Genomic DNA, 27,931 nt, shown 5'->3' with positions numbered 1-27,931 from the left:
AAGCCACCCTGCCACACCATTACCCAAGAACTCTGATTGTTGTTGTTCAGTCTCTCAGTAGTGTTGGACTCTTTATGACCTCATGAACTGCAGCATGGCAGTCCTCTCTGTCCCTCACCATCTCCTGGAGTTTGCCCAAGCCCGTATCCATTGAATCAGTGATGCCATCCAGCCATCCAGTTCCATCCAGAACCGTGATATGACTTAATTTTTACTTTATACAATTTAACTCACATTGGACCATACAGAAGCATTTTAATAGTGATCTTATAGTATAATCTGTGTACATTGTTTTTACCTGTCCTTGTTTTTTCCTGTCTTTTCAAGTTCATTTCTTAATAGTTTTTCAGGATCCATTCCTTTTGATTTCTGGCTGCCATACCTGTTTTCTCAGGCCTAGACCTTTTTCTTGTTGCTTTTTACATTTTTAAAAAATTTTTTCAAACTTTTTACCAGATGGCTTTCATTATTCTAATTCTAGAACTTCAGAAACCTCAAATGACATGTTGTTGTTCATCCAGTCATGTCCAACTCTTTGTGACCCCATGGACTGCAGCACCCCAGGCCTCTCTTTCCCTCACCACTCCCAAAGATTGCCCAAGTTTATGTCCATTGCGTCAGTGACGCCATCGAACATCAAATGACATGAGGGAATGGTAAACAACTTATTATTAACTCATAGCCATAAACATCTAAGTATATTACTTATCTATTATATCTAGAGTAGGGCCTGATTGTGTAATTTTATTTTATTTTTTTTCAGGATTTTTTATTTTTTTATTTTTAGGCATTTAATGCATTCCATATTTATTCTTTATTATCATAATTATTATAATAGTATGACTATCCAATATCTTTCCTCCATTCTTTTTTTTAAAAATATAAATTTATTTATTTTAATTGGAGGCTAATTACTTTACAATATTGTAGTGGTTTTGCCATACATTGACATGAATCCTCCATGGGTATACATGTGTTCCCCATCCTGAACCCCCCTCCCACCACCCTCCCCATCCCATCCCTCTGGGTTATCCCAGTGCACTAGCCCCAAGCACCCTGTCTCATGCATCGAACCTGGACTGGCGATCCGTTTCACATATGTTACTATACATGTTTCAATGCCATTCTCCCAAATCATCCCACCCTTGCCCTCTCCCACAGAATCCAAAAGTCTGTTCTATACATCTGTGTCTCTTTTGCTGTCTCTCATATAGGGTTATTGTTACCATCTTTCCAAATTCCATATATATGCATTAGTATACTGTATTGGTGTTTTTCTTTCTGGCTTACTTCACTCTGTATAATAGGATCCAGTTTCATCCACCTCATTAGAACTGATTCAAATGTGTTCTTTTTAATGGCTGAGTAATATTCCATTGTGTATATGTACCACAGCTTTCTTATCCATTCGTCTGCTGATGGACATCTAGGTTGTTTTCGTGTTCTGGCTATTATAAACAGTGCTGTGATGAATATTGGGGTACACATGTCTCTTTCAATTCTGGTTTCCTCGGTGTGTATGCCCAGCAGTGGGATTGCTGGGTCATATGGCAGTTCTATTCCCAGTTTTTTAAGGAATCTCCACACTGTTCTCCATAGTGGCTGTACTAGTTTGCATTCCCACCAACAGTGTAAGAGGGTTCCCTTTCTTCATACCCTCTCCAGCATTCATTGTTTGTAGACTTTGGATAGCAGCCATTCTGACTGGCGTGAAGTGGTACCTCATTGTGGTTTTGATTTGCACTTCTCTGATAATGAGTGATGTTGAGCATCTTTTCATGTGTTTGTTAGCCATCTGTGTGTTTTCTTTGGAGAAATGTCTGTTTAGTTCTTTGGCCCATTTTTTGATTGGGTCGTTTAATTTTCTGGAATTGAGTTGCAAGAGTTGCTTGTATATTTTTGAGATTAATTCTTTGTCAGCTACTTTGTTTGCTATTATTTTCTCCCATTCTGAAGGCTGTCTTTTCACCTTGCTTATAGTTTCCTTCGTTGTGTGATTGTGTAATTTTAAAAAGGTGCATGCCAGTCACACTTGACCTAAGCTGAGCTGCCTGAAACAGAAATGAACTTCTCCTATACAGTGCATATGGCTTTATTTTTTCCCTTCTGCTTGCCTTCATTAAATCAGAAACAAAATAAAATACAAAACACAGTGACTACAGAGTCACAGGGAAGCTTCCCACAGCTTCCTCCTCCACATCTGCCTTGGAAGCATCCCCTCAGGGCTCCACAGGCAGGGAGGGGGACTCACTTCCCATTTGAGGTCAACAATGAGAGAGCAGCTCTCTGCAAGCAGAGCAGGGCAGACCTCTCTCAGCAAGCCTCTTAGCTTGCTGCTGCTGCTTTCCAGATTTCACTAGTCATAAACAAGCTTTAAAAAAATTATTTAAGCAAATTCGATTGGCATTAAAAATGAGAGCAATCCTTTTTTGAATGCCTGCACACACAGAAATTAACTTAGGTACCTTTCTTATGGGCTCCCCAGGTGGAGCAGTGGTAAAGAATCTGCCTGCCAATGCAGGAGACTCAAGAGACGTGGGTTCATTCCCTGGGTGGGGAAGATCCCCTGGAGTAGGAAATGACAACCCACTCCAGTATTCTTGCCTGGAGAATTCCATGGACAGAGGAGCCTGGCAGGCTACAGTCCATGGGGTTGCAAAGTCCATGGGGAAATGACCGAGCATACACACACACACACGTTTCTTATAATACTGTTTCTTCAACCCTTATAGCAAATTTGGAAGTCAGATATTAATTTATTTTACGTGATATAAGCTGACAACATCCTGATATGATGAAAGAGCAATGAAAAAACATTTGCTCTCAAATATTTTGACCTTTGTTTTGATCTGCTATCTGAAATTTTTCCATTATTTTTCTTACTCCAGAGATCTCCTTTGTCTTAAGTCGAAGTTTCCTTGAAGGAGAACCTGTGATTGGATTCTTGAGATAAGTGATTTATCGAGGGAACACTCTCAGAAGAAAAGGGATGGAGGGAACAGTTTAGGGTGGCAAGAAAGCTAAGCAAAGAAGTGATCTTGTCTAGAGACCAGCTTCAGCCTGAATGCTTGGAATACAACTTATACCATGGATTTGTCCCTGTCTTCAGGAAGGGGCTGGCGTTTGTCATGCCTGTGTTGTCTGTCATTGGCTGTTGGGTGTCTATGTGTGTATATATATGTCCGTAGTAAAAAGGCATCATCCATTCTGCTGAAACATTGATCCAGAGAAAGGGGAAGTTGTGAGCTTTTAGCAGGCAATATTCACAGTGGCTGGGGGTGGTGGTGGTGGGTGACCCAACATTTTGGGGGAAACCTGGAGCATCCACTCCAGTCCACTTCTTGCATTGTTCAGACTTACTTGCTTCTCCCATGGAATTTATTCCATCCAGGCACAGCCATGCCCCAGTTAGTGGGGGAGTTAGTGGGATAAATTATAACCCCCACACTGTAGCTGGTCTTAGAGTGATTTTTGTTTTATCCCTCTCTTACTTTCCACTGTAGACCTCCTCCTCTTAACTAGCACAATCATAGCTTGCATGGTTGAGCGCCCTGTATTCTCAGTCCCAGGGGATTCTGAGCCTCTGGTGATTGGTACCCTCATCAGGCAGTGATTGCTGTACTTGCCCATTTACATTTAAAACCAAGTGAGTACCAAGAGTGGCACCTGAGCACCAAACTGATTTTTATCTGTCCCTAATATATAGCAGCAGTTTATCCCTTTGACAGTCAGGGTCAATTACCCCATCCAGTGTGATAGCTCTTTTTTATGACAGCTGGATTACTGTTATAATGAGCCCAAGGTAACCACATATCAGCTGTAGCTTTAAGTTTAATGGGCCCTGTCCTATGCTGTTTAGTGAAAGTATCCCCTTTTGGCACCAAGGGATTAATGATGGCTAAAGTTGTAGGAATGGAAAGCACAAGTCAGTCACTGTAAGTGATGGTGAATGGGATCATTCTTATATCTCCCCATTGGTTCCTGGACCCATGAATTCTAGATATTGGCAATATAGCATCTTATAATGATCATTGGCTTAAGGTGTAATTGGCATCCTGAAGAATGATACCCTTTCCCACAAGGTGTCATCACCAAGCTGATGCATCATCTATCCTTTCAAGCTGCTATTCTATAGCTCTATCTGGTTCTGGATGATGTGGTATATGGTAGGGCCCGTGTTCCTTCCTATTCAAGTAGCTTATTTGAGCCTTCTGAACCTGCATGAGCCTGATCTTATTCCATTTTCTGAAGAATCGCTTTCATTTTCTGACGAATTGTTACTAGACCTACTCAATCTTAAATGATTCTGTGGTTGTGACAGTATATATCTATAAAATAATATACATCCAGACTAATTATATCAATCTAGAAGGGTAAATGCTCAGTTTCTACCAGGGGCCAGGCCATGCCAGAAGCTGCTTTTCAAATACTCTGTAGTTTCTTCTGCAGACAGCATGGTTTTGATCCAGAACCTAGAGGTTGCTGCTATGTCTTTCCTGGCCAGAGATTTGACAGAGTGTCCTTGTCCACTTCAGACACCTCTAGTAACATGGGATCTGCTGGGCACTTCAGGGCTACTTGTACTTTGGCCTGTAGCTGTTGCAAAGCCCTTCTTTTTGTGAGCCTTACTGTAAGACTGGCAACCTTCTGCACCACTTATAAATGGATGTGTGTCTTCTAACCCCATCCAGCACTGCACTTTTTACTTAGAGGCAGAGGGTACAGGGATTTCCCTGGCAGTCCAGTGGTAAGACTGTGCTTCTAGTGCAGGGGGAGCATGGTGGATCCCTGGTTGGAGAACTAAGATCCTACATTCTGTGTGGTGTGGCCAAAAAAATAAAAAGGTGCAAAATACAATAGCTCATCCTTTCCATTTGAGGGGAAGTTCCAGCATGCCCCAGACCACCAGACTCCTAAATAATTCATCAGGAGTTGCAAATTCTTGGATCTTTATCGGGATTTTCTCCCACACTCTGGAGAATATGTGTCTTAGAGTCAGGCACTTAGTATTCTTTGCTCATCATGTCTTACTTAGATGAGCTGTTAATACTGGTGGGCCAGTATGTGGTTCTGGGTAATGTCCATAATTGCCCTCCCACCCAAGTCTCCTAGACGAAGGGAGTAATTCTTTGTCTAGAGGGAGAGGAAGCTGAGAACAGTTTGCAGCCACCACTCATGACAACAGAGAGAGAGTACCAGAATGGTGAAGGGAACGGAGAGTCAGGGATAGACCCCACAGCATCCACTACACCCTGGAAACATACAGTGATATCTGGAGATAGTGGAGGAATGATGCTGAGTGAGGAAGGGATCAAAATTCAGGATACTGGGATCTCTCACTATAGTACTGCGTTGGAAAGCAGTTCCATATTGATAGAAAGGAAGTTGGTTGTGAGAATTCTGAGTAGCCTGAGACCTTTCCTGTGGGAAGTGGCAGTGATGTGGTGGGAAGAAGATGGTTAAGTATTCATAAAATCTTCAAGTTGGTTGTCAAAACCTTTGCAGTTAGAAACTGACCATGGTGGGAGTGTTCCTAGCACAGAGATCAGCAAATACTACAAATTAGTGCTTTTTTCCCTCCCCTGGAAGTAGTTTACCAGTAGATCATGGCTACTAAAAGCTCTTTTAAAGGAATTGCAAAATAGGAGAAGGTTAACAGCAAGAGAACCCGGAAATCCAAACTCTTAACTAATTAGTCATTTTTTCCTGGAGCCAGAGCTAGCGCATTTTCCTTTTCCTAAAATGCAATCAGAAAGTGCCATCTGGTTAGCCATTTTTTAAGGTCATTAGTGTTGTTTTCTCATTAAAAAACCCATTTGCTTCTGGGGATTGCTTAGTAAGCTTATGTTGCAATAGACATGAAGAAATTCTTCCTATTTTGTTTTCCAGCCCCCAGGCTTGCCTTTGGCTGATCATTTCCTCATGGAACTAAAAATTTAATCATGTTACTCCCTTGCTAAATGTAAGCAAATTGTTTTCTGTAGCATTTATGTATAAAACTTCTCAGCCTGGGATATGAGCCTGAGTTCCTCTCAAAATCAGAGTGTAAAATAAGGGTCCATGTGTGGGTAGTTTTTTGGGAGTAATCTTAGGGCAGAAGGGAGAGATTGGGGAATATGGGGGAGGGAAGGAGATAAAGTCAATATGGAGATGCCTTAGTCACTGTCATGGGAAACTAGGGTTCCTTCCATCCCAGATCCCACTGGGGCCGTCTTGGGATTGTCTATAAACCTTTCAGAGTCCACACCAGCCATAAGGGTAAGCATTTGTGAACTTTTCCCCTTTGGTGAGGGTTGCCCCAAGAAGTTTACATGTCCCCCCACCCTGTCCATGCACACACTTCTGTGTTGTAACACCTAAGAGCTGGATGGTCTTCCTCCAGTGCCTCTCACTGAGGAGTTGGAGAAAACCTAGGGCAGAAAGCAAAAGATGTGTGACACAAACTTGCAGTGAGTTTCTGTCAGTACAAAAGGACTTGACACTCATATGGAGCTGTTTCCTGAAGCCATGATTGTGGGGTGGAACACAAAAGTCTGCTGACACACATGACATGTAAAGCTCTCTGTGATTTCCCCTTTTACTCCTCCTGTCTCTTCCCTGGACATGTTCTCCTTACAGCCTGTGCACACCAATACAGGTATCTTAATCAGACCTTTTTGTTTAATATAACCTGATTTTTTTTTTTTTTGGTGTATATTCATTTCTTTTCTTGAAATGCTGCCACTTTTTTCTCTTAGTTAACACAATCTTTTCAGCTAACATCAGATGTGACTTTTTCCTGGAAGCTTCCATGGTTCCCCCTAGTTAGTGCTAAATGCTTCTGTAGTTCTTGAAATATCCTTATTATATCTCTTACTACAACACTAACTCTAACACCCAAATTTGTTTACTACCCAGCCTTCCACATGGGTTTATAAGGGACTGTATTTTAAATTTCCATATCCTGAGTACCTAACACAGTACTTGACTGTATAATAAATGCTCTCTAGGTACCTGAGGACTAAAAGAATGAGTGCATTTTGATTTGGTGATGCCTTGCTTTTACCTAAAAAGAAAATCTAATCTAAGTCCATTCCAAATAAGTTAAAACATTGATGTATTTTGAAAGCAGTGAGGTAAGTATCCAAATAGGTCTCTGATATACATTGCTATGTATGGTATATTTATATACACATATATATAAAATATATATAGATATACACCTATATATATATATATTTATACATATGTATAGGCAGCTGAAGATGGAGAAGCTCTATACAGTCATCAAAAACAAGACCTGAAGCTGATTGTGTATCAGATCATGAGCTCCTTCTTACAAAATTCAAACTTAAAGTGAAGAAAATAGGGAAAATCTCTAGACCATTCATGTGTGACCTAAATCAAATCCCTATGATTATACAGCAGAAGTGACAAATGGATTCAAGGGATTGGATCTGGAGAACAGTCTGCCTGAAAAACTGTGAGTGGAGGTTTGCAACATTGTACAGGAGGCGGTGATCAAAACCATACCAAAGAAAAAGAAATGCAAGAATGCAAAACTGTTGTCTAAGGAGGCCTTACAAATAACTGAGAGAAGAGAAACAAAAGGCAAAGGAGAAAGGGAAAGATATACCCAAATGAATGTAGAGTTGCAGAGAATAGCAAGGAGAGATAAGAAAGCCTTCTTAAGTGAGCAGTGCAACAAAACAGAGGAAAACAACAGAATGAGAAAGACTAGAGATATCTTCAAGAAAATTGTAGATACCAAAGGAACACTTCATGCAAAGATAGGTACAGTAAAGGATGGAAATGGTAAGTGCCTAACAGAAGCAGAAGAGATTAAGAAGAGGTGGCAAGAATCACAGAAGAACTATGTGAAAAGGTATTAGTGACCCAGATAACCACGATGGTATGATCACTCACCCAGAGTCAGACATCCTGGAGTGTGAATTCAAGTAGGTCTTAGGAAGCAATACTAAGAACAAAGCTAGTGGAAGTGATGGGATTCCAGCTGAGCTATTTCAAATCCTAAAAGATGATGCTGTGAAAGTGCTGCACTCAATATGCCAGCAAATTTAGAAAACTCAGCAGTGGATACAGGACCGGTAAAGGTCAGTTTTTCATTCCAACCCCAGAAAAGGTCAATGCCAAAGAATGTTTAAACTACCACATAACTGTACTCATTTCTCATGCTAGCAAGGTAATGGTCAAAATCCTTCCAGCTAGGCTTCAATAGTATATGAACCTAGGACCTTCAGGTGTTGAAGCTGGATTTAGAAAAGGCAGTGGAACCAGAGATCAAATTGCCAACATCTGTTGGATCATAGAGAGAGCAAGCGAATTGCAGAAAAACATCTATTTCTGCCACATTGACTATGCAAAAGCCTTTGCCTGTGTAGAATTCTTAAAGAGCTGGGAATACCAAACCACCTTACCTGCCTCCTGTGAAACCTGTATGTAGGTCAAAAAGCAACATTTAGAATCAGATATGGAACAACAGACTGGTTCAAAATTGGGAAAGGAGTACATCAAGGCTGTATATTGTCACTCTGTTTATTTAATGCAGTGTACTTCATGTGAATACAAAAAAAAAATCTTCATGACCCAAATAATCAATGATGGTGTGATTATTCACCTAGAGCCACACATCCTGGAATGCAAAGTCAAGTGGGCCTTAGGAAGCATCACTACGAACAAAGCTAGTGGAAGTGATGGAATTCTAGTTGAGCTATTTCAAACCCTAAAATGATGTTGTGAAAAGTGCTACACTCAATATGTGAGCAAATTTAGGAAACCCAGCAGTGGCCACAGGACTAGAAAAGGTCAGTTTTCATTCCATTGCCAAAGAATGCACAACCTACCACACAATTGCACTAATTTCACACACTAGCAAAGTAATGCTCAAAGTTCTCCAACCCAGGCTTCAACAGGACATGAATTGTGAACTTCCAGATGTTCAAGTTGGATTTAGAAAAGGCAGAGGAACCAGAGATCAAATTGCCAACATCCGTTGGATCATTGAAAAAGCAAGAAAGTTCCAGAAAAACATCCACTTCTGCTTTATTGACTATGCCAAAGCCATTGACTGTGTGGATCACAACAAACCGTGGAAAATTTTTCAAGAGATGGGAATACCATACCACCTTACCTGCCTCCTGAGAAATCTGTATGCAGGTCAAGAAGAAACAGTTAGAACTGGTCATGGAACAAGAAACTGGTTCTAAATCGGGAAAGGAGTATGTCAAGGTTGTATATTGTCACCATGCTTATTTAACTTATATGCAGAGTACATCATGAGAAATGTTAGACTGGATGAAGCACCAGCTGGAATCAAGATTGCTGGGAGAAATATCAATAACCTCAGACATGCAGATGACATCACCCTTATGGCAGAAAGCGAAGAAGAACTAAAAAGCCTCTTGATAATAGTGAAAGAGGAGAGTGAAAAAGTTGGCTTAAAACTCAACGTTCAGAAAACTAAGATCATGTTATCTGTTCTCATCACTTCATGGCAAATAGATGGGGAGACAGTGGAAACAGTGACAGACTCTATTTTTGGGGGCTCCAAAATCACTTCAGATGGATTGCAACCATAAAATTAACAGACCTTTGCTTCTTGGAGGGAAAGCTTTGATAGACCTAGATAGTGTATTAAAAAACATAGCCCACTTTACTGACAAAGGTCCATCTAGTCAAAGCTATGGTTTTCCCAGTAGTCATGTACAGATGTGAGAGTTGGACCATAAAGAAGGTTGTGTGTTAGTTCTTCAGTCGTGTCCAACTCATTGCGACCCCATGGACTGGAGCCTGCCAGGCTTCTCTGTCCACAGAATTCTCCAGGCAGGAATACTGGAGTGGGTTGCCGTAAGCGCTGAAGAATTGATACTTTCGAATTGTAGTGCTGGAGAAGACCCTTGTTAGTCCCTGGGACATCAAGGAGATCAAACCAGTCAATCCTAAAGGAAATCAACCCTGAATATTCATTGAAAGGACTGATGCTGAAGCTGAAGTCCCTATGCTTTGGCCACCTGATGCAAAGAGCTGACTCACTGGAAAAGACCCTGATACTGGGAAAGGTGAAAACAAAAGGAGAAGGGGGCAACAGAGGATGAAATGGTTGGATGGCATCACTGACTCAATGGACATGAGTTTTAGCAAACTCTGAGAAATAGAGAAGGACAGGGAAGCCTGGTGGGCTGCAGTTTATGTGGTCACAAAGAGTTGGACACAACTTAGGGACTGAATAATACAACACAATACTGCTTGGAACATTGAGTTGGGGCACATCTAAACCTAAATTTGCAATGCCATTTGATTGGACATCTCTTAGAAAAAATTATTTTGAACAGATAAATCAAATTGCAGCCAACGGATAATTCTACTCCCAATCCTACACCTGTATAATTCCACTAATCAAGTATAATACTAGTAGTGAAAGTCACTCAGTCGTGTCCGACTCTTGCGACCCCATGGACTGTAGCCTGCCACGTTCCTCTGTCCATGGGATTCTCCAGGCAAGAATACTGGAGTGGGTTGCCATTTCCTTCTCCAGGGGATCTTCCCAACCCAGGAATTGAACCCATGTCTCCTGCATTGCAGGCAGATTCTTTACTGACTGAGCTAGGAGGGAAGCCAGTATAAAAGTATAAGCCTAGAACAAAAATATTTCCTCATGTTCAGAGTTCAAGAGAGTTAACCTTGCTCACATCATTTCAGAAGAGTAATGTTACTTAAGCATGTACTTTTGTGAAAAATAAAGATACAAACCAAGAGATGAGAAGATTTGGAATTTAAGAAATACTGGATCCCACTCAGGAGAGCAGTAAAGGAAGATTCCAGGATGAAAGTCTTCAGCAGATCCAGAGAGCTATTGGTTCAGATTGGATTAACAGAATAAATGGTAGTCAAGAAAAGTCCTCCTGCTTAAAGAGGGCCACCTGAGAGGTACAGGCACCAAAAGCCAGAGGGAAGAAAGTAAGCTATGAATGCCAGGAAAAACTACAGAAGCTGAAACGTAGTAATGATCTGAATACGTAGCAAATAAAATTTGTCATTTTTAAGATAATAGTTCTTCAGCCTTTTTTGGTCTTTTGTGCCACTGACATTTTGAAAAATATATGCCAGTTGTTTAATAAAATATCTCTTAATTTGGGTTTCTTTGATGTTTCCTCAAGTTACACATTTTTGGCTGGGATGTTATTTAAGTGATAAAATATCATATCTGAAGGTACATGTTATTCATTTTCCCCTAAGAGTGATATTAATCTTGATCACTTTATGATGGTGTTTTCTAATTTCTCAACTGCTTAGTCATTTTCCCCACTTTACTTGCTAAATAAGTTGTTGGGAGGTACTTAAGGCTATGTGATTCTCTTGTTCTTCATCAAACTTCTACACCCAAGATTAAGCACCCAATGATGATATTTGCCTGCATTAATTTGCAGAATTATGTTTGCAAAATGATATTTTTTTTCCCTACAGTGATTGGCCAGTATTTTCCTGTAAGGAAGACTGTTTCTCCTTTGTTATGGATTCATTTATTTATCTATTTATATCAGTATGTAGCCTCATGGATTCTGATCATTGAGTTATAATCTACCAATGTTTTTTTTTTTTGATACTTTAAACGTTCCAGTTTTGGTTAGTGGGAGCATCTTAAAAGTGATGCTGGTGTCTTTTTGACATGCCTCCATCAATCTTTTGAGCATTTCCTTACTTGTGGCACAAGATGTTCTAGGCTAACTTTTCCTGCACATCTCAAGAATCGATCATTTCTCCAAAGAGCTCTGGTACCTTTCAGTGCAGAATGGTATTTGGAAACCAAAATCTGGGTGGTGGATTTGCTCACTGCTGCTGGTACATCACTACGTGTGGGTTTTTTTTTTTTTTTGGTGGACAAAGCTAATGATGATGGTAGAAGGAGGGAGCACTATTATAATTTGCATTGATTTGAAGCTCATGCTCTTCTCTCCTTCCTAGTGATGCTGAATGTATGGAGCATGTATGGTATTTGTTTGTTCCTTGTTGACATTAGTTTTGTGGGAAGGATGTGTAGAGTGATTTGGATTCAGGAAACCATCCTTATCTGAGCACTGACAAGGACTTTTGAGATCTAAGGTCTTCTGCTGTTTGTCATATTCAGGGCACTCTCAGTCTCCAGTGTATTTAAAATTTAATTAAAGATTTTCAATGAACTGATGTATGTGCTGATGAAAACTGTGAAAATAGGAGTTTCTGCTTCATCTCCTGACTGTCTTTCACTTTAATGGTGTGTCATTGTTTTAGGGTCAAAGAAGGCAGCTTGGGAGGAAACCAGGCAAATAATTACTCCCTTAAAATGAATACTGATAGGAGGATGGCTTTTGTAATGTGCTTTTATGCATTGCTTTCACAGGCTGTTGATACATTTGCCATTTTTTCTTACATATAGTATACATCAAATATAATATATAGCCATATTGTATATATCTTAGATACATATATGAATAGTCAAAAGTGTAATCTGTGGCATTTATAAAAGTCTAATCTGATTTTATTGCTGAAAGCAGAAATATATAGAGAAGAAAAAAAAGTATTCCATTTCCTCAAGTATTGATAGCACAAATGAAAGCTTAGTGTTTCATTCTAATGAGCTTGTGGCTTTCATTAATCTCACGCTCACTGCTGATGAATGAAAATTGTTTTATTGTCCCAGGCAGACTGCCCCTGCAGAGTGATTAATTGCAAATGAAGGGTTGGAAAAACTACCAATGAAAATGCTGTATGTCTGCAGCTCAGCTGGGACTCACCAGCCAGGACTTCATGGGCAGCGACTCATGACTTTATGATTCTTTTCACTTACATGGGGAATGACAAATGGAGCCACTGGCACTCACTTTAATTAAATAGTCTCTAAAACAGGCGGCCAGTCAGGATGAAGGAGGTACAGAGGGCTTCTTAGATAAGAGCTTCCTAGAGTGAATGAATTTCATGGTGAAAGAAGTTTTGCTAAGCATAAAACCTACCTTAGTATTTCTGGGCAGAAAAGGATCAACTGGGATTATGAAGCATACACCATAGTCTCTAATAGGGAGCAAAGTAAGAATTAGACATAATGATAGGAAGAAAGGAAACCCACAAACTGTTCACCTTAATCTTTAGTTTTGCAATATTATGAGATCTAATGTGGAACCTAACTGGTGAATAGGCATTTTAAGATTCCAGTCCAGCCAACACACAATTGTATCTGAAGGTACAGTGGTTTGGAATCAGTTTTATCTGCATAAGGAGAAGGACATGGCAACCCACTCCAGGATTCTTGCTTAGAGAATCCCGTGGACAGAGGAACCTGGTGAGCTATAGTTGATAGGGTCACACAGAGTCCGACACGACTGAGTGACTAACATACTTTATATGCATAAAGTGAAAGTGTTAGTCGCTGATGGACTCTTTGAGACCCTATGGACTGTAGCCTGCCAGGCTCCTCTATCCATGGAATTCTCTAGACAAGAATACTGGAGTGGGTAGCCATTCTTTTCTCCAGGGGATCTTACCAACCCAGGGATCGAATTTGGATCTCCTGCATTGCAGGCAGATTCTATACCATCTGAGCCACCAGGGAAGCCCTTATATGCATAAAATATTTCTCAAAACTCCTCTGGTGGTGTCTCCCTTGCCACACCAGCCTCACTTTCATGAAGGGGTGAACCTAGAATCACAGTCGTGTATTCCTTTTTTTTTTTTTTCAGCTGTGCTGGGTCTTCATTGCGGTGAGTTTCTCTCCCTAGTTGTGACATGCAGACTTAGTTGTCTGGTGGCATGTGGGATCTTATTCCCTGACGAGGGATCAGTCTTGCATCCCCTGTGTTGGAAGGTGGATTCTTAACCAATGGATCACCAGGCAAGTCCCTGCAATCATATATTTCTCGAGCAACTCTAGTTTTAACCAAGTTTTCTCTTTTTCCCTGAGGCACTAAAATCCCCGGGTCAAAGGACTCCTTGCTTCTCAACATGTCATCTAAGAACCAGCAGCCTCAGCATCACCTGGAAGTTTGTTAGAAACAGAGGATTTAGGGGCCACAGCCAGACCTACTAAGTCAGAATGGCATTTTAACAATAGCCCTGGTGATTCCTTTGCAAATTACTGTTTGAAAAGTCATGCTGCAGAGGACTAGACCTGGCCAGTGACTTTATGGTATCCCTCCATTCTCTCCTCTACATTCCTAGCTCCATATTCTGCCTCCCACTGTTGTGGGGGCTCCTAACACCCCCTGCCTCTGCCCTTGAAAGTACCCATGGGTTCTGCACCGATGTGCTCTGTTGTTTGAAGAAGAGGGTGACAACCGAAAGGATACTTGTTCCCATCTCTGCTACCTGTCATTGATTTTGTAACAAGTTCTTGTGCTTGATCACCTCTCTTCTGATACATGAGTTCTTTTCCAATAGGTGTCTTGGTTTACTCACATAAATAAAGTACTAGAAAACTCTCCCCTTTGGTCTACATGCTAAATCTGAGGGTGAATCTAAGGCTCAATCTAGGAGCTCTGCTGGCTGTCATTTTAATAATAGCTATCATAATGATTTAATAATGTTTTGAGTTAAAGACAGCCTGTATTAGCTTCAATTATTTTAAAATCAGAAGATTTTACATCAGTCTATATCAGGGGCATGTCTTGACAAATCTGGGTTCGCATTTCCTCTTGCGATATCAGCTAGAGCTGTGTAGTGGTTGGCCTGTCAGACAGAATTGCATCTTCCATCATGCCTCTGTCTTTAATGCTTTTTATTATCTCCTTAATTCCAAGTCCAGGGGTCCTTGGTGTTATCATATCTACTCTGTTGTTTTCTCATGCTTGGCCTAAGTCCCTCTTGTTTATGTTGCCTGCTTATCTTCCATAGGCATGTGGATTTGGGGTCCTGAGCCAGCTTCTTAGTCTCCTTTATTAAACATGGTATTTTTAAAGTGTGCCATTTGCTTTTGTTTTTCCATTTAATAAAAGTGCACTGTAGAATTTTCATCCCTTTTCAGGGATAAATCTGGATTCCAAACACAGAACATAAGTCTGTGATACCAACATAGAAAGTTTTGGACCTCTTAGCCATTAGTGCCTTCAGAATTGAAAGCTCAATAGAATATGAAAATAATACATTTGGACGACAGAGAAACTGACTAAATCATGTTTTCTTGGTTGTTCTCACTGGATCCTTTAGAATACGCTTCACTGGCAGGCACAAGGCCATTTCCAAGAACATGTCACATGAGTTCAGTCGCTCAGTCATGTCCAACTTTTTGCGATCCCATGGACTGCAGCACACCAGGCCTCCCTGTCCATCACCAGCTCCCAGAGCTTGCTCAAACTCATGTCCATCGAGTCAGGGATGCCATCCAACCATCTCATCCTCTGTTGTCCCCCTCTCCTGCCTTCAATCTTTCCCAGCATCAGGGTCTTTTCCAGGTTCTTTCCATGTCACATACTGGGTCCCCCCCCAAAAAAATCCCAGAACTCATTGTTTATTTTCTATCTGGAGCTTAAAATTTTAATTTCTAGAGATGAAAATTTCTGTAAGTGTTCCTTTCCATTTATATTACTGATTTGGAAATCTATCAGCTGATTTCTATATCTTCCAAGGAGTCTAATGAATCCTACTATGTGATTTGCCATAAAAGATATGGAATATGTAGAATTATGTATACCTTCATCTTCTATGCTCTTTGGAAGGCACTGCAGCCTTTGTGGCACAAGGGAATGGACCCTGGACCTCAGAGAGGCAAGTAACAAGTCTGGCTCACGTCTGGGGAGTGGGCGGAAGTTTGCACTGCTGACCGTCCACTAGCAGAGCTCTTCTATAGGGTGTCCTTCTGCTTCACTGCCGAGGGAGTTTATCATAGGACAGTGGGAACAGAGGCAAACATTTCTAGAAGTAGCTGCTTCTCATGAAGTCAGCAGTGTTGGAAAGGTGAAGGGGGAGGTTGGGGCAGAAGCACTGAGCATCTCAACTGAAGAGAACTCTTGAACATGTCTAATCATACACTTGCCCATTCAGCCAAGAAGTTTTTTTTCTTTTACAGCTTATGATGAATTAGTGCGAGAAATTAATTGGCTACCCCTGCCATCTGTACTTAATGCATACATCAGGAACAATGACTTTCAAAGTCAATTATGAAATTATGAAATATATGTTGGGACAAGGTGTCACATAGAAATAGCAAAGAGCAGTGTATCATGTTGAGAGACGCTGAAGCCTGGAGCATGTGTCAACATGGTATGTGCAGAGCATCCAGGAACAGGGCGCAGAGGTTCTGCTTCAAATCACAGCTCCACGCAGTGCACAGGATGGCGTCCCCTCTGTCCAACTGAATAAATCCTGCAGGATTTAAGATTCCCTCTCTCCCCTCCTCCCTCCTTCCTTCTCTGCCTTCCTTTTTCCCTCTCCTTTACTGCTTAGAAAATGTCTTTAAAATTTTTTCAGATAATCTAACACTTTTCACTCTTCTCTCATTTCTCATACTGAGCTGTTCCACTAATCCTGATGGAATTCATACCTAATATTATGAAGAACTGAAGAGTTCTCTCTGAAATTCTTAACCCTTTCTCTCTGGTTTTTCTTCTTCCATCTTTCTTAGTAAGCAGAGGCCAATAAATTATTCCTAGCTCACTTCACTGTGGGGTTATCATTCACTACGGGGTTGTAATAATTTCCTTTTAAATCTCTATCCCAGAAAATGAATACTTTCAACACAAAGCTCATTTGTACCAACATCCCTACTTTTACTCATTTCTAGATTGTTTTTCTAAAGATCTTCTAAATTTGGAAATTCAGAACCATATCCTGCCTCTGGGTACTGAAGAGCCACACAGGAAACACTTTGACAAAGGGCTGCAGGTAACTTTCTCCTGAGCATTTGGGGTGGGGCATTGGTACACAGAGAAACCTGTAGCTGCACACTCAATCATCACCAAACTGTTCATTGAATAGTCTGAACTTGATGAGATTCAACCAGTAAACTGATTTAATTTTTTCATATCACTGTCTGAAACATGTTTCATCCAATCTTTTTTTATTTCATCAACATGGCAGACAAATACAATAATGATTCCAAGTTTGTCTACACTTAAAGCTCTCTTTCTCTTATTTAACCCTTAGATTTTCTCTCTCCCACTGCTGATGTGACTTAGGGCTGGGAAGACCTGGAGAGATGAGAGGTGTGATCAGATTCTAAAACATACTGCCTGCCTGCCTTCCCTTCACCCACTTCCTTTTCTAGGTCCCCATGCCTATGGGTGCAGGAAGGAGAAAAGTGATAGAAGGTGACAAGTGTTTCTTTTTTATCTCTTGACTAACACTAGTTGGCTTCCCCGGGTGCCCCTCTGTTGCCAGGTACCCCTAACATTTTGGGGGCCTGTGTCATGAGTATGGATAGAATCCAAGACATCCTATGTCTAAATACTAAGAAGTTGCACATCAAGCAAGCGAAGTATTGAATAAATGTATTCCATGCACTTATTTTGATTGACATTTTTCATACTGACCTTCAAGGCCAGTTGGACTGTGGGGTCCATGAACTCCTTGTAATGTTGTATGTTAGCATTGTATGTCCTTGTTCTCCTCTCTACCCATGGCCCAAGGCTACCATCTTTATCTTTCCTGGATTTCACACTGATATTGGCCTTGTATCCCTGTGTATAGTCACTGCAGCCAACAAGTTCAAGCTCTGTTTTACCTCCTGCCACCTACTGCAAACAGCCACCCCATGGCTACTTTTTGGGCATAGAGCTTTTGTTCCTCAGGGGAATGGACCCAGGGAAGAAGTCTGTGTAAGTTCTGAAAGCAGGCTTAGGACCATTTGGAGAGAGAATTCTGGAGTACTCAGAACATGACCTAGAAGAGGTTGCAGGCTTCAGACTGGCAAGTCCCTTTGTCCCTCATCTTGTAGGGATGGGCATGGCTGTAGAAGGGGAAGAATGTTGTCCTTAGAGAGAAGGCTAACCACTGTCTCGCTTATGAACCTCAGCTCTCTTTTATCCTCTACTCATATAAGGTGAGGGGAGGGGTGGAGGTGGGATGGGGAGGTAGTTGGAGGATGGCAGAACTTGTTTGTTTCTTAATAAGCCCAGGAGGGATGTTGGGCCCTCTCATTAGGTAATTTATGCTCTATGTTCTCAGTTTACAATCTGAGTGACCCATTCCAGGGCCAATAAGAAAATCTCTCAGTATCCTAATATGCATGCAGACAAAATACCTCTCCTATTAGAGTAGGTAGCTTTGCCAGGGAAAAAGAAACAGGACTATTTAGCCAAATATTTATCTTGATCTTTGCTTTCTGTGTATAGAAATTTTCTTTTACTTCACAGTTATACAAATAGCATACTTGTAATTTGGCTTAAAAATGTGTCTGGGCAACATGCAAATTACCAATTTAATCCCTTCTCTTTCTAGCTTCGCCCCATGTTTCTGCACCTCCATCTGTCACCAGGCTAGGCGATGCACGTACACAGTATTCCCACAAACACCAATTCCTAAAAATCTCCAAAGATGCTCCAGTATTTTTCCTTCTGAAACATAGATAATAGATATTGCTCACTTATCAAGCATCACTCCATGTATAAGAGGGAAGGTGATATACAGCCTCTGATATGCTACCTTCACTGCATCTTCTCTCACTCAGGAGAACATTTCAGAAAGCTAGAATGTAAGCATGAAGTTATTATGGGGATAACCTTGAACTCTGTTCTATATTAAAAGGTAAATCACTGATAAATAATGCAACTATAATCAGTAATAAACTATCTGCCACCAGTTGCACAACTGATTGTGATTCTAAAGTTGACAAGCAATTCCCTAGATGATCTAAAATGCAGCAAGCAATAGAGAGCAACAAGGAGAGAGGATCTGATTCCTGAGAGGGACCCTAATTTATGGAGGCTCTAGATACAGGGATCGGATCCTATAATTTACTTGCAAATTCATCAAGCACTCAGTTACTGACATACTTCATCACAGTTGTCATGCTTTTAGAAATATTTATGTGAAACAAGGTAAGAACTGTATATTAAAACCTGTGTGTGTATATGTGTGCACACACATGTAATATACCAGGAATAATAATTGATGGATTGATGATTTTACCTAAATTATCATGTTTAATCCTTAAAACAACTCTGTTGATGATATAAAAGTCAATTCCATTTTACGTATAAGAAAACAGATGCTCAGAGAACTTACATAATCTGCCCAAATTCATACATGTAAGAATCAATGAACTGGTACAGGCACTATGGAGTATGTTTTCCCCAAGAATTTAAAAATAGAACTATCATATGATACAGCAATTCCACTTCTAAGAACATATATACAGGAAACAAAACCAGTATCTTAACCAGATATCTGTACTCCCATATTCATTGCAGCATTATTTTCAATAGCCAGGGTATGTGAACAAGCTAAGTGTCCATCAATGGATGAACAGATAAAGCAAAAACTTAAATCTTCTCACTTAAAAAAAGATAAATATGTGAGATTATAGAATGTCTTAATTAACTCGATGAGGGGGATTCTTTCACAATGAATACTGTAGATCAAATCATCGTGTTGTACACTTTAAATATCTTAACAGTTTTTTGGTCAATTATGCCTCAATGAAGCTGGAATAAAAAGACAATTAAAACAACAAAAGTGGTAACAGGAACAGAAGCGATGACCCTGTGTTGCAATTCAGGCCCTTCTGACTCTAAAACCAATTTCCCTAATCACTATTTTCTGCTGTCCCTTTTTTCTCTATTTCTTTCCTTTACTTGGCAAAAACAAATGAAGCACCTGTTACATGCAAGGTATGTTTCTAGGAGTTCGGTATACCCCAGGGACAATCCAAAATTCCTGCCTTTTGAGAACTTAAATCTATTTGAAAAGCAAGTAATAATCAATCAAATATATAACTAAATTAATGCACAATGCACCTTCAGGTGGTGATAAATTCTATGAAAAACATCTCCATAAAATGAGGCGATTAGGAATGACAGTTGTGGTAGACAACAGGAGCAGGAGCAGGGTGCTTTTTCAGGTATGGAGGTCAGGGAAGTCTAACAATTGACATGCTTTCACAAGACATTGACTGCTTTATTGAAGGATCTAAATTCCACTGTGGCCCTGTAAACAGTATGCATTTTTTAGAAGAAACCCTTAGGTGCTTTTTGCAATTTGTTTATAGGGCTTCTCAGGTGGCATAGTGGTAAAGAATCTGTTTTCTAAACAGGAGACCCAGGTTCAATCCCTGGGTCAGGAAGATGCCCTGGAGAATGAAATGGCAATCCATTTCAGTATTCATGCCTGGAAAATCCCATAGACAGAGGAACTTGGCAGGCTGAGTCCACGGGATCACAAAGAGTTGGACACGACTTGTTCGATCCCTGGGTCGGGAAGATCCCCTGGAGAAGGAAATGGCAAACCACTCCAGTGTTCTTGCCTGGAGAATCCCATGGACGGAGGAGCCTGGCAGGCTACAGTCCACGGGGTCGCAAAGAGTCGGAGACGACTGAGCGACTTTCCTTAGTAACTGAGTACACCAGTATCAACGGTGTTGTATGACTTTGCTGTGAGCCTTCCCAGTGAAAAACAAAAGTTTGTGAGCTCTTTCTAAAAGCATAGAAAGATGTCTGAGGATATTTAAAAACATTTTGAGTTGTATATGGCAAGAAGGTACAGATCCTTTGTTTAGATTGAATGCCCCTTTAACTCAGGCAAATATTACATGTTTTGAAAGGAGGAAGAAAATTAGACAAAAGAGAGAGGGTCAGTGAGGAATTTGAGAGGGCGTTAGGGAGGGCAAATTGCTAATGGAAGCAGGATGTGAAAACTGTAGATCCATAAATAAAGCCCCACCTTTGTTTTACTCAAAGAATGCAGAAAACCTTGGAATAAAATCCTAGAAGCAAATAGTCATTTTACAAAGTGCATCAGCACCCTCATTAGAGGTTCATTTTAAGAATACATCTCAGCAAACCAATTAACCATATTTTGCTAATTTCATTCTATTATTTTTTCCAGCAATTTGCTTATCATTGTAATTTATTTCAGCAATTTCCTTAATAATGTTCTTAGAATGGCACTCTCAGATATAAATGTCTTCAAAAAATATGCTGAATCCGTGCATGTAAAAAATTTACAGTCAATTTCCTTCTTCACAGTGTAAATGAAATGGAGTCATTTGGGCTTGTGCCCTTCCGCCATCTTTACAGGGGTTTAATGAGGTGGAGTAGAAGGGCAAGTCGGAGAGAAGAGAAAGCACTTGCTTTGACAGAGGCAAGAAGTGGAGGAGGAGGGGTTGTACTGACAGGCAGCTGGTTCATTTGATCCCTCAGACATTCTCACCACCTCCAAAGATCAGACGCTGAAGCTGAGTTAGACACTTCTGACAGTAAATGAGCAAGTACTGCAATATAGAATACCTCTGGGTGGGATAAGTTCAGCTCACTCTGACTCATTAATTGCTTCATTAAATACTGCCATGGAATGAATTGCTTTAACCTAACATTTCAAATCTCCTTGAGAGAAATGTTTCAAATGAGTTGTAACCTTCTCTCTTGCCACTTGAAGATACATTTTAAAATATTTGTTTATCTTTTGAAATATAGTTGATTTATAATGTGTTAATTTCTGCTGTGCAACAAAGATATATATATATATATATATATGTATGTATATACTTTTTCATTATGGTTTATTACAACACATTTGAACATAGTTCCCTGTGCTATACAGTAGGATCTTGTTGCCCATTCATTCTGTATATAATAGTTGGCATCTGATATCCTCAGCCTTTCAGTCCATCCTTTCCCCAGCCCATCCCTGTTGGCAACCACGAGTTTGTTCTCTGTCTGAGAGTCTGTTTCTCTTTCATAGATGGGTTCATTTGTGTCATATTTTAGATTCCTCATAATACATGATATCATATGTTATTTGTCTTTTTCTAACTTAGTATGTACTAAGAACTTAGTAGGTACTTAGTACTTCACTTAGTATGATAATCTCCAGTTGCATCCATATTGCTGCGAATGACATTATTTCATTCTTTTTAACAGCTGAGTAGTATTCCATTGTGGATATATATCACATCTTCTTGAAGATACATTCCTGACATTTTTTAAGTTCTTCTAGCCGCCCTACTATTGTTCCTAAGGGAAGAGTAATTCAGCATGGCAGTACTCTATTCTAGGTTTTCACAAGTTTAAAAAAAACTTCTAGTAGAGAGTTAAACTTATTTTGATGTTTCCCTCATTCTGAGTTTCTTTGAGCTCAACTTTGGATATACTCCAAGTTTTACTATAATTTCCATTTTAAAAGAAAGGAAATTGAAGTATAAAGAGGTCAAGGTCAAGTACTCATCTAAGACCACTGTTTTTGTCCATTTGGGCTGCTGAAACAATATCATAGAGCAAATGGCTTAAACAACAGCATTTATTTCTCACAGTTCCGGAAACTGCAATGTTCAAGATCAATGTGCAGGTAGATTTTGTGTCTGGTGAGAGCCCATTTACTGGTTCATTGGCAGTTCTAGTATTCTTATATGGAGCAACAGAACAATGAGGTCTGTGGGGGTCCCTTATATAAGAGCATTAATCTCATTCATTAGAACTGCACCCTCATGACCTAATTACCTTCCCAAAGTCCCACTTCCTAGTACCATCACACTGGGAGATTAGGATTTTAACATGAATTTTTTCCATTACATTCTACCTTGACCCCTCCCCCATATCATGTCATTCTCACATGCAAAATACATTCATTTCATCCCAACAGTTCCCAAAGTCTTAACTCATTCTAGCATCAACTTTATAAAGTCCAAAATTTTATCTAAATATCATCTCAAGCAGCTAAGGGTGAATCTTGAGGTATGATTCATCTTGAGACAAAATTCCTCCATACTTTCCATCTAGTAAAACCAAGCAAATTATGTGTTCCCAAAATACAATGATAGCACAGGTATAGGATAGACTCTCTCATTCTAAAAGGGATAAATATGGAAGAAGAAAGGGGTGACTTGTAATATAGATTCCAAATAAGTCCCAAACCTATGAAGGCAAGCTCCATGAGTCCTTAAGGCTTAAGAATAGTCCTCTTTGATGATTAATCCTGGTTTGATGGTTTGCCTTCTGGACTTACTGAAGTGGCAACAAGTCCCCACAGCTCAGCATGTCCCTGCTCACTCCATGGCTTTCTGCAGTGGCCAAACCATGCTGTGGTTCTCTGTTGGGGTAGGAATCATGCCCCCAGGACTCCTCTGGGGTCCTCTTCTTTGATATCAGGTGGTTGTTGTTCAGTCACTCGGTTGTGTTTGACTCTTTATGACCCTGTGGACTGCAACATGCCAGGCTTCCCTGCCTTTCACTGTATCCTGGAGTTTGCTCAGATTCATGTACATTCAGTCAGTGATGCCATCCAACCATCTCATCTTCTGTTGTTCCCTTCTCCTCCTGCCTTCAATCTTTCCCAGCATCAGGGATTTTTCTAATGAGTCAGTTCTTTGTATCATGTGGCCAAAGTATTGCAGCTTCAGCTTCAGTATCAGTCCTTCCAATGAATATTCAGGACAGATTTCCTTTAGGATTATTGACTGGTTTGAACTTCTTGAAGTCCAAGGGACTCTCGAGTCTTCTCCAATACTACAGTTCAAAAGAATCAATTCTTCAGTGCTCAACCGTCTTTATGGTCCAACTTTCATATCTATACATGACTACTGGAAAAACCAAAGCTTTGACAAGACACACCTTTGTTGGCAAAGTAATGTCTCTTCTTTTTAATACTCTGTCCAGGTTTGTCATAGCTTTTCTTCCAAGGAGCAAGTGTCTTTATTTTATGGCTACAGTCACCATCTGCAGTGGTTTTGGAGCCCAAGAAAATAAAGTCTGTCACTGTTTTCATTGTTTCCCCATCTATTTGCCATGAAGTGATGGGACCAGAGGCCATGATCTTAGTTTTTTGAATGTTGAGTTTTAAGCCAGCTTTTTCAGTCTCCTCTTTCACCTTCATCAAGAGGATCTTTAGTTCCTCTTTGCTTTCTGCTATGAAGGTAATGTCATCTGCATATCTAAGGTTATTTATATTTCTCCTGGCAATCTTGATTCCAGCTTGTGCTTCATCCAGCCCCACATTTCACGTGATGTACTCTGCATATAAGTTAAATAAGCAGGGTGACAATATACAGCCTTGATGTACCCCTTTCCCGATTTGGAACCGGTCCTTTGTTCCATGTCTAGTCTAACTGTTGCTTCTTGACTTGCATACAGGTTTCTCAGGAGGCAGATAAGGTGGTCTGGTATTCCCATCTCCCTTCCCTTGTCTTAAAGAATAATCTGTATTCTCAACTAAACAGTTCCATGGTCCAGTCCTGTAGGAGCTAGGAAGTCCGACATTCTTCCTCCATTTTGTCCTATTTTCTCTCTTTCACTTAGTTTCAGTTGGCAATGTTTCTGCTGGTATAATCCCATCTCTATTCCTGGCTATTTGTGAGACAGTTAAGTGCATGGTGGTTCCATTCATACTAATCTCCTTATAAACAGTTGGTCAGCCATACCCTTGTGTTCTCTTCCAAACATGCTTTCTCACTTTTTGCAACATGAACAGACTGAGAATTTTTCCGACTAAGTTCTACTTCCCTTTTGCTTAACAATTCCATCTTTGGTTTACTTCTTTCTTCTTGCTTTTTACTATCAACAGCCAAGAGAAATCAAGCCACTTCTTCAACACTTTTCTTAGAATATCCTCAGCTTAGTATCTGGTTTCATTTGTTCATAAGCTCTACCTTTCACAAAACCACTGCAACTCAGACACAATTTAGTCAACTTTTTTTCCATTTTATAACAAGGACTGCATTTATCTCCAGTGTCTGATAGCATCTTCCTCATTCACATCTAAGAACTTTCAGAATGGCCTTTACCATCCATATTTCTACCAACATTCTGTTCATGACCACTTAAGTGTTCTCTGAGAAGATGGCTCTATAGCTCTATTCATTCTTTCTCTACAGTTATTCTCTTTTCTTTCTAAGTTCTCATCATAATCACCTTTATAATTCCATCCCTGGCAATCTAGACTTTTTCTAGAGTGCACTTCAAACTCTTCCAGTCTCTACCATTACCCAGTTCCAAAACCATTTCTACATTTTTAGGTATTTGTTACAGCAGCACCTCACTTCTCAGTACCAATTTTTGTCTTAGTCAACTATACTAGCAGTAGACAGGATGTCTGAGATATGAACTCAAGCAACATCTAGAACCTTAACCTCTATGCTCTGATTTTTGGATTTCAGGGGATTCTTTACATTAATTCTATGTCCATTCTATATCTCACTTTTATCTGCCCTGCTTTATCACCTTTCATCACCCTTGTTCATTTCTTCATCATAAGACATTTGTGTGAGGAGATTGTTATCAATACTAAAAGCTTGGGGCCTGAGGGAAAGGGATTCCAGACCAGTCCTGCACTAGTAAAGAGCAACCTAAAACGACTTATTATACTTCACTGTACTAAAATTTCATCAGTCATTCTTCATCATGGGGAATTTCTCTAGACTGTTGCCCTGTCAGAACAGACCTTTCCTCCTCTTTCTTCAGCTTCTTCCTTCTAACAGCTTTCTAATGTCTTTTCTAAAACAACCAGTGGGCCTGACTTTGCATATCTAGAAGTTTGTGTTGGGCATGTGCTTTTCTCATTAGGTTCTCATTTAGGTTCGCTCTCCTTCATCCCTCTACACAGTTCATTAGCCTCTGGCATCCAGATCACAGTGCTAACATTGACTCTCACTGGTTAAATACTAAGGCTGGTGATCAAAATATAGATTCATTTTTTTATATAATATTGGTTTCCTCAGATTGGAATATTGTGAAGTCACCGAAGTCTGGGTTAAAATCTTGGTTCCTTTGTTTATTTGCTGTCCACAGGCATGCAATTTATTACTTCTCTGAATCTCAGATTTCTCAGAGCTACAATGGACTTAGTAATCAGAGAATGTATATGGAAGAACCTTGTACATAGAAAAGCACTCAGTGATGCTAATTCCTTCCCTCCATTCTTTCCTTTCTTTTCTTTTGCTATAACAGCAGTAATCAGAAGGTAATCAAGCTAGTAAAATTTCTTATGAGCCTAAGACATGATTGGTGTAAACTCTATAGCAAACAGTAGGAACAGTGGCAAGTGTTATATCTGAGTGATGACATGGAATATAGTGGAATATAGGTAAAGATAAATTCCATGTTCAGCTCAGCCTTCCTGAAACACAGATCAAAGCTCTTCTTCTTTTTTTTTTTTTTTTTTTTACAAATGGGACTTGAATCCCAATGCTCTAACTTAACTCTGTTTGAAATAGGCAATAGTACTCAAAAGAGACTGATTGAGTTGGTTTTCTAGGTTAATACTCAGGATATGATCAGACCAGTAGGTCCGTGTTGCAGCCTGGAATTCTGCATTTCCAACAAGCTCCCAAATGATGGTCTTGTGACTGGTTCATGCACCACACTGATTACTCATTCTGGAGAACATCCTGTTAGGATACAGGGGTTTTTTGGCACCTACTTATTTATTTTCACTTTTAGATCACAGTCAAAACTGATAGAAAGAGTCCCATGTCAATGTTTTGTCAAATGTCAAATGGTGAGAAAGTGTTCATGCAGATCTCCATCCTGTAAGCCCTGTACTTGTCCAGCCTCAAGACTGAAGAAAAAGCCTGGGATCAGTGACAGAGACATCGTTGGCTTAATGGTTGTGGGATCTTACATGTCTAAAGAAGGGTCCTGGGGTGATTGATACCCCATGGTGTGCAGCAGACAGCAGGCAGGACGTGGTGGTAGGGTTCACTACCAGGGGGTGAGGGAGGTTACCAATTATAGGAGAAATTGACATCTGGTTGGCTTATGGGAACCAGCAGAGGGGCATGTCGCTCACCACCCCCTTGATAAGTTATCATAGTGGAAATACTTCTGATCTGAAGATGAAAACAATTACAGCTGGGGCTGGAACAAGTACATAGGCATTTATAGGCTAGGCTCTTGTGATTAAGAGGGAGGGTCAGTCAGGTGAGTAGAGTGTAGGTGAGGCAGATAGTGGTTGAGTAGGGGATGTACAGAGAGCAAAAGAACAGTCGCCTTAGGTGGCCTGACCACACAGTTCAGGAAACCTTTTAAGTATGTTACCATATTGAATGCACATTTTCTTATCCAGCTATTCCATCAGCCTACCAGCTAAAATTTACTGAGTACCTGCTCTGAGACAGGAGTCTTTTAGAAGTGAGAGATACAACCGTGCTGTGATAGGCAGAGAGCATTCTAGTTCAATCCTTTAACTCTCCAGTCCTTTTTGGAATGTCAGTACCAAAGAGTTGGTGACATATCCTTCCTGATTTGATATCACCCACAGCAGGCTGCAGTCCATGGGGTCGCGAAGAGTCGGGCAAGACTGAGCGACTTCACTTTCACTTTTCACTTTCATGCGTTGGAGAAGGAAACGGCAATCCACTCCAGTGTTCTTGCCTGGAGAATCCCAGGGACGGGGGAGTCTGGTGGGCTGCCATCTATGGGGTCACACAGAATCGGCCATGACTGAAGCGACTTAGCAGCAGCAGCAGCAGCAGCAGCAGCAGCAGCATAGCAGCTTGAGGTTAAAGGCATCTCAAAATTCATAAAGACAAATTTAAATATGACTCAAAGTCTCTCTCTGGATGGCACAGCATCACCAGCAGGTGAACATCTTCAGGTTGCAAGGACTGTGTCACATAGTTAAGGACCAACACAAGTGGCTCTAGAATAAACCCAAGATTTTTTTTTTTTTTTGAGTGGGAGTGCAGGGCACTGTGCTATGTGCAGGGACTTAAAGAAATATGAAGCATCTCTGTCCTCAGAGTTGTTTGCAGTTTATTTGTTCCAGTTCCTTTGACCCTGAAATTACAACCAAGACCAAAGCTAAATGTAAAAGGAGTTATGTG

General features: G+C 40.4%; 1 protein-coding gene and 1 long non-coding RNA gene across 4 annotated transcripts in view; both read left to right on the top strand.

Annotated features, from left to right (window-relative positions):
- Window positions 1-27,931, top strand: part of GRXCR1 (glutaredoxin and cysteine rich domain containing 1) — a 326,824-nt gene that overhangs the window by 211,930 nt on the left and 86,963 nt on the right. The gene's annotated exons all lie outside the window — the stretch shown is intronic.
- On the top strand, window positions 61-27,832 carry LOC145518825 (uncharacterized). The gene is made up of 3 exons (XR_014063338.1): window positions 61-656; window positions 13,710-16,845; window positions 27,367-27,832. It is a non-coding gene; the product is annotated as an uncharacterized LOC145518825 (long non-coding RNA).

This window comes from Giraffa tippelskirchi, chromosome 1, assembly GCF_054371585.1.
Source record: "Giraffa tippelskirchi isolate mGirTip1 chromosome 1, T2T-mGirTip1v1.2.pri, whole genome shotgun sequence".
Taxonomy (NCBI): domain Eukaryota; kingdom Metazoa; phylum Chordata; class Mammalia; order Artiodactyla; family Giraffidae; genus Giraffa; species Giraffa tippelskirchi.
Note: the sequence above shows the minus strand (reverse complement) of the source record. Positions and strands in the feature narration are given on the sequence as shown.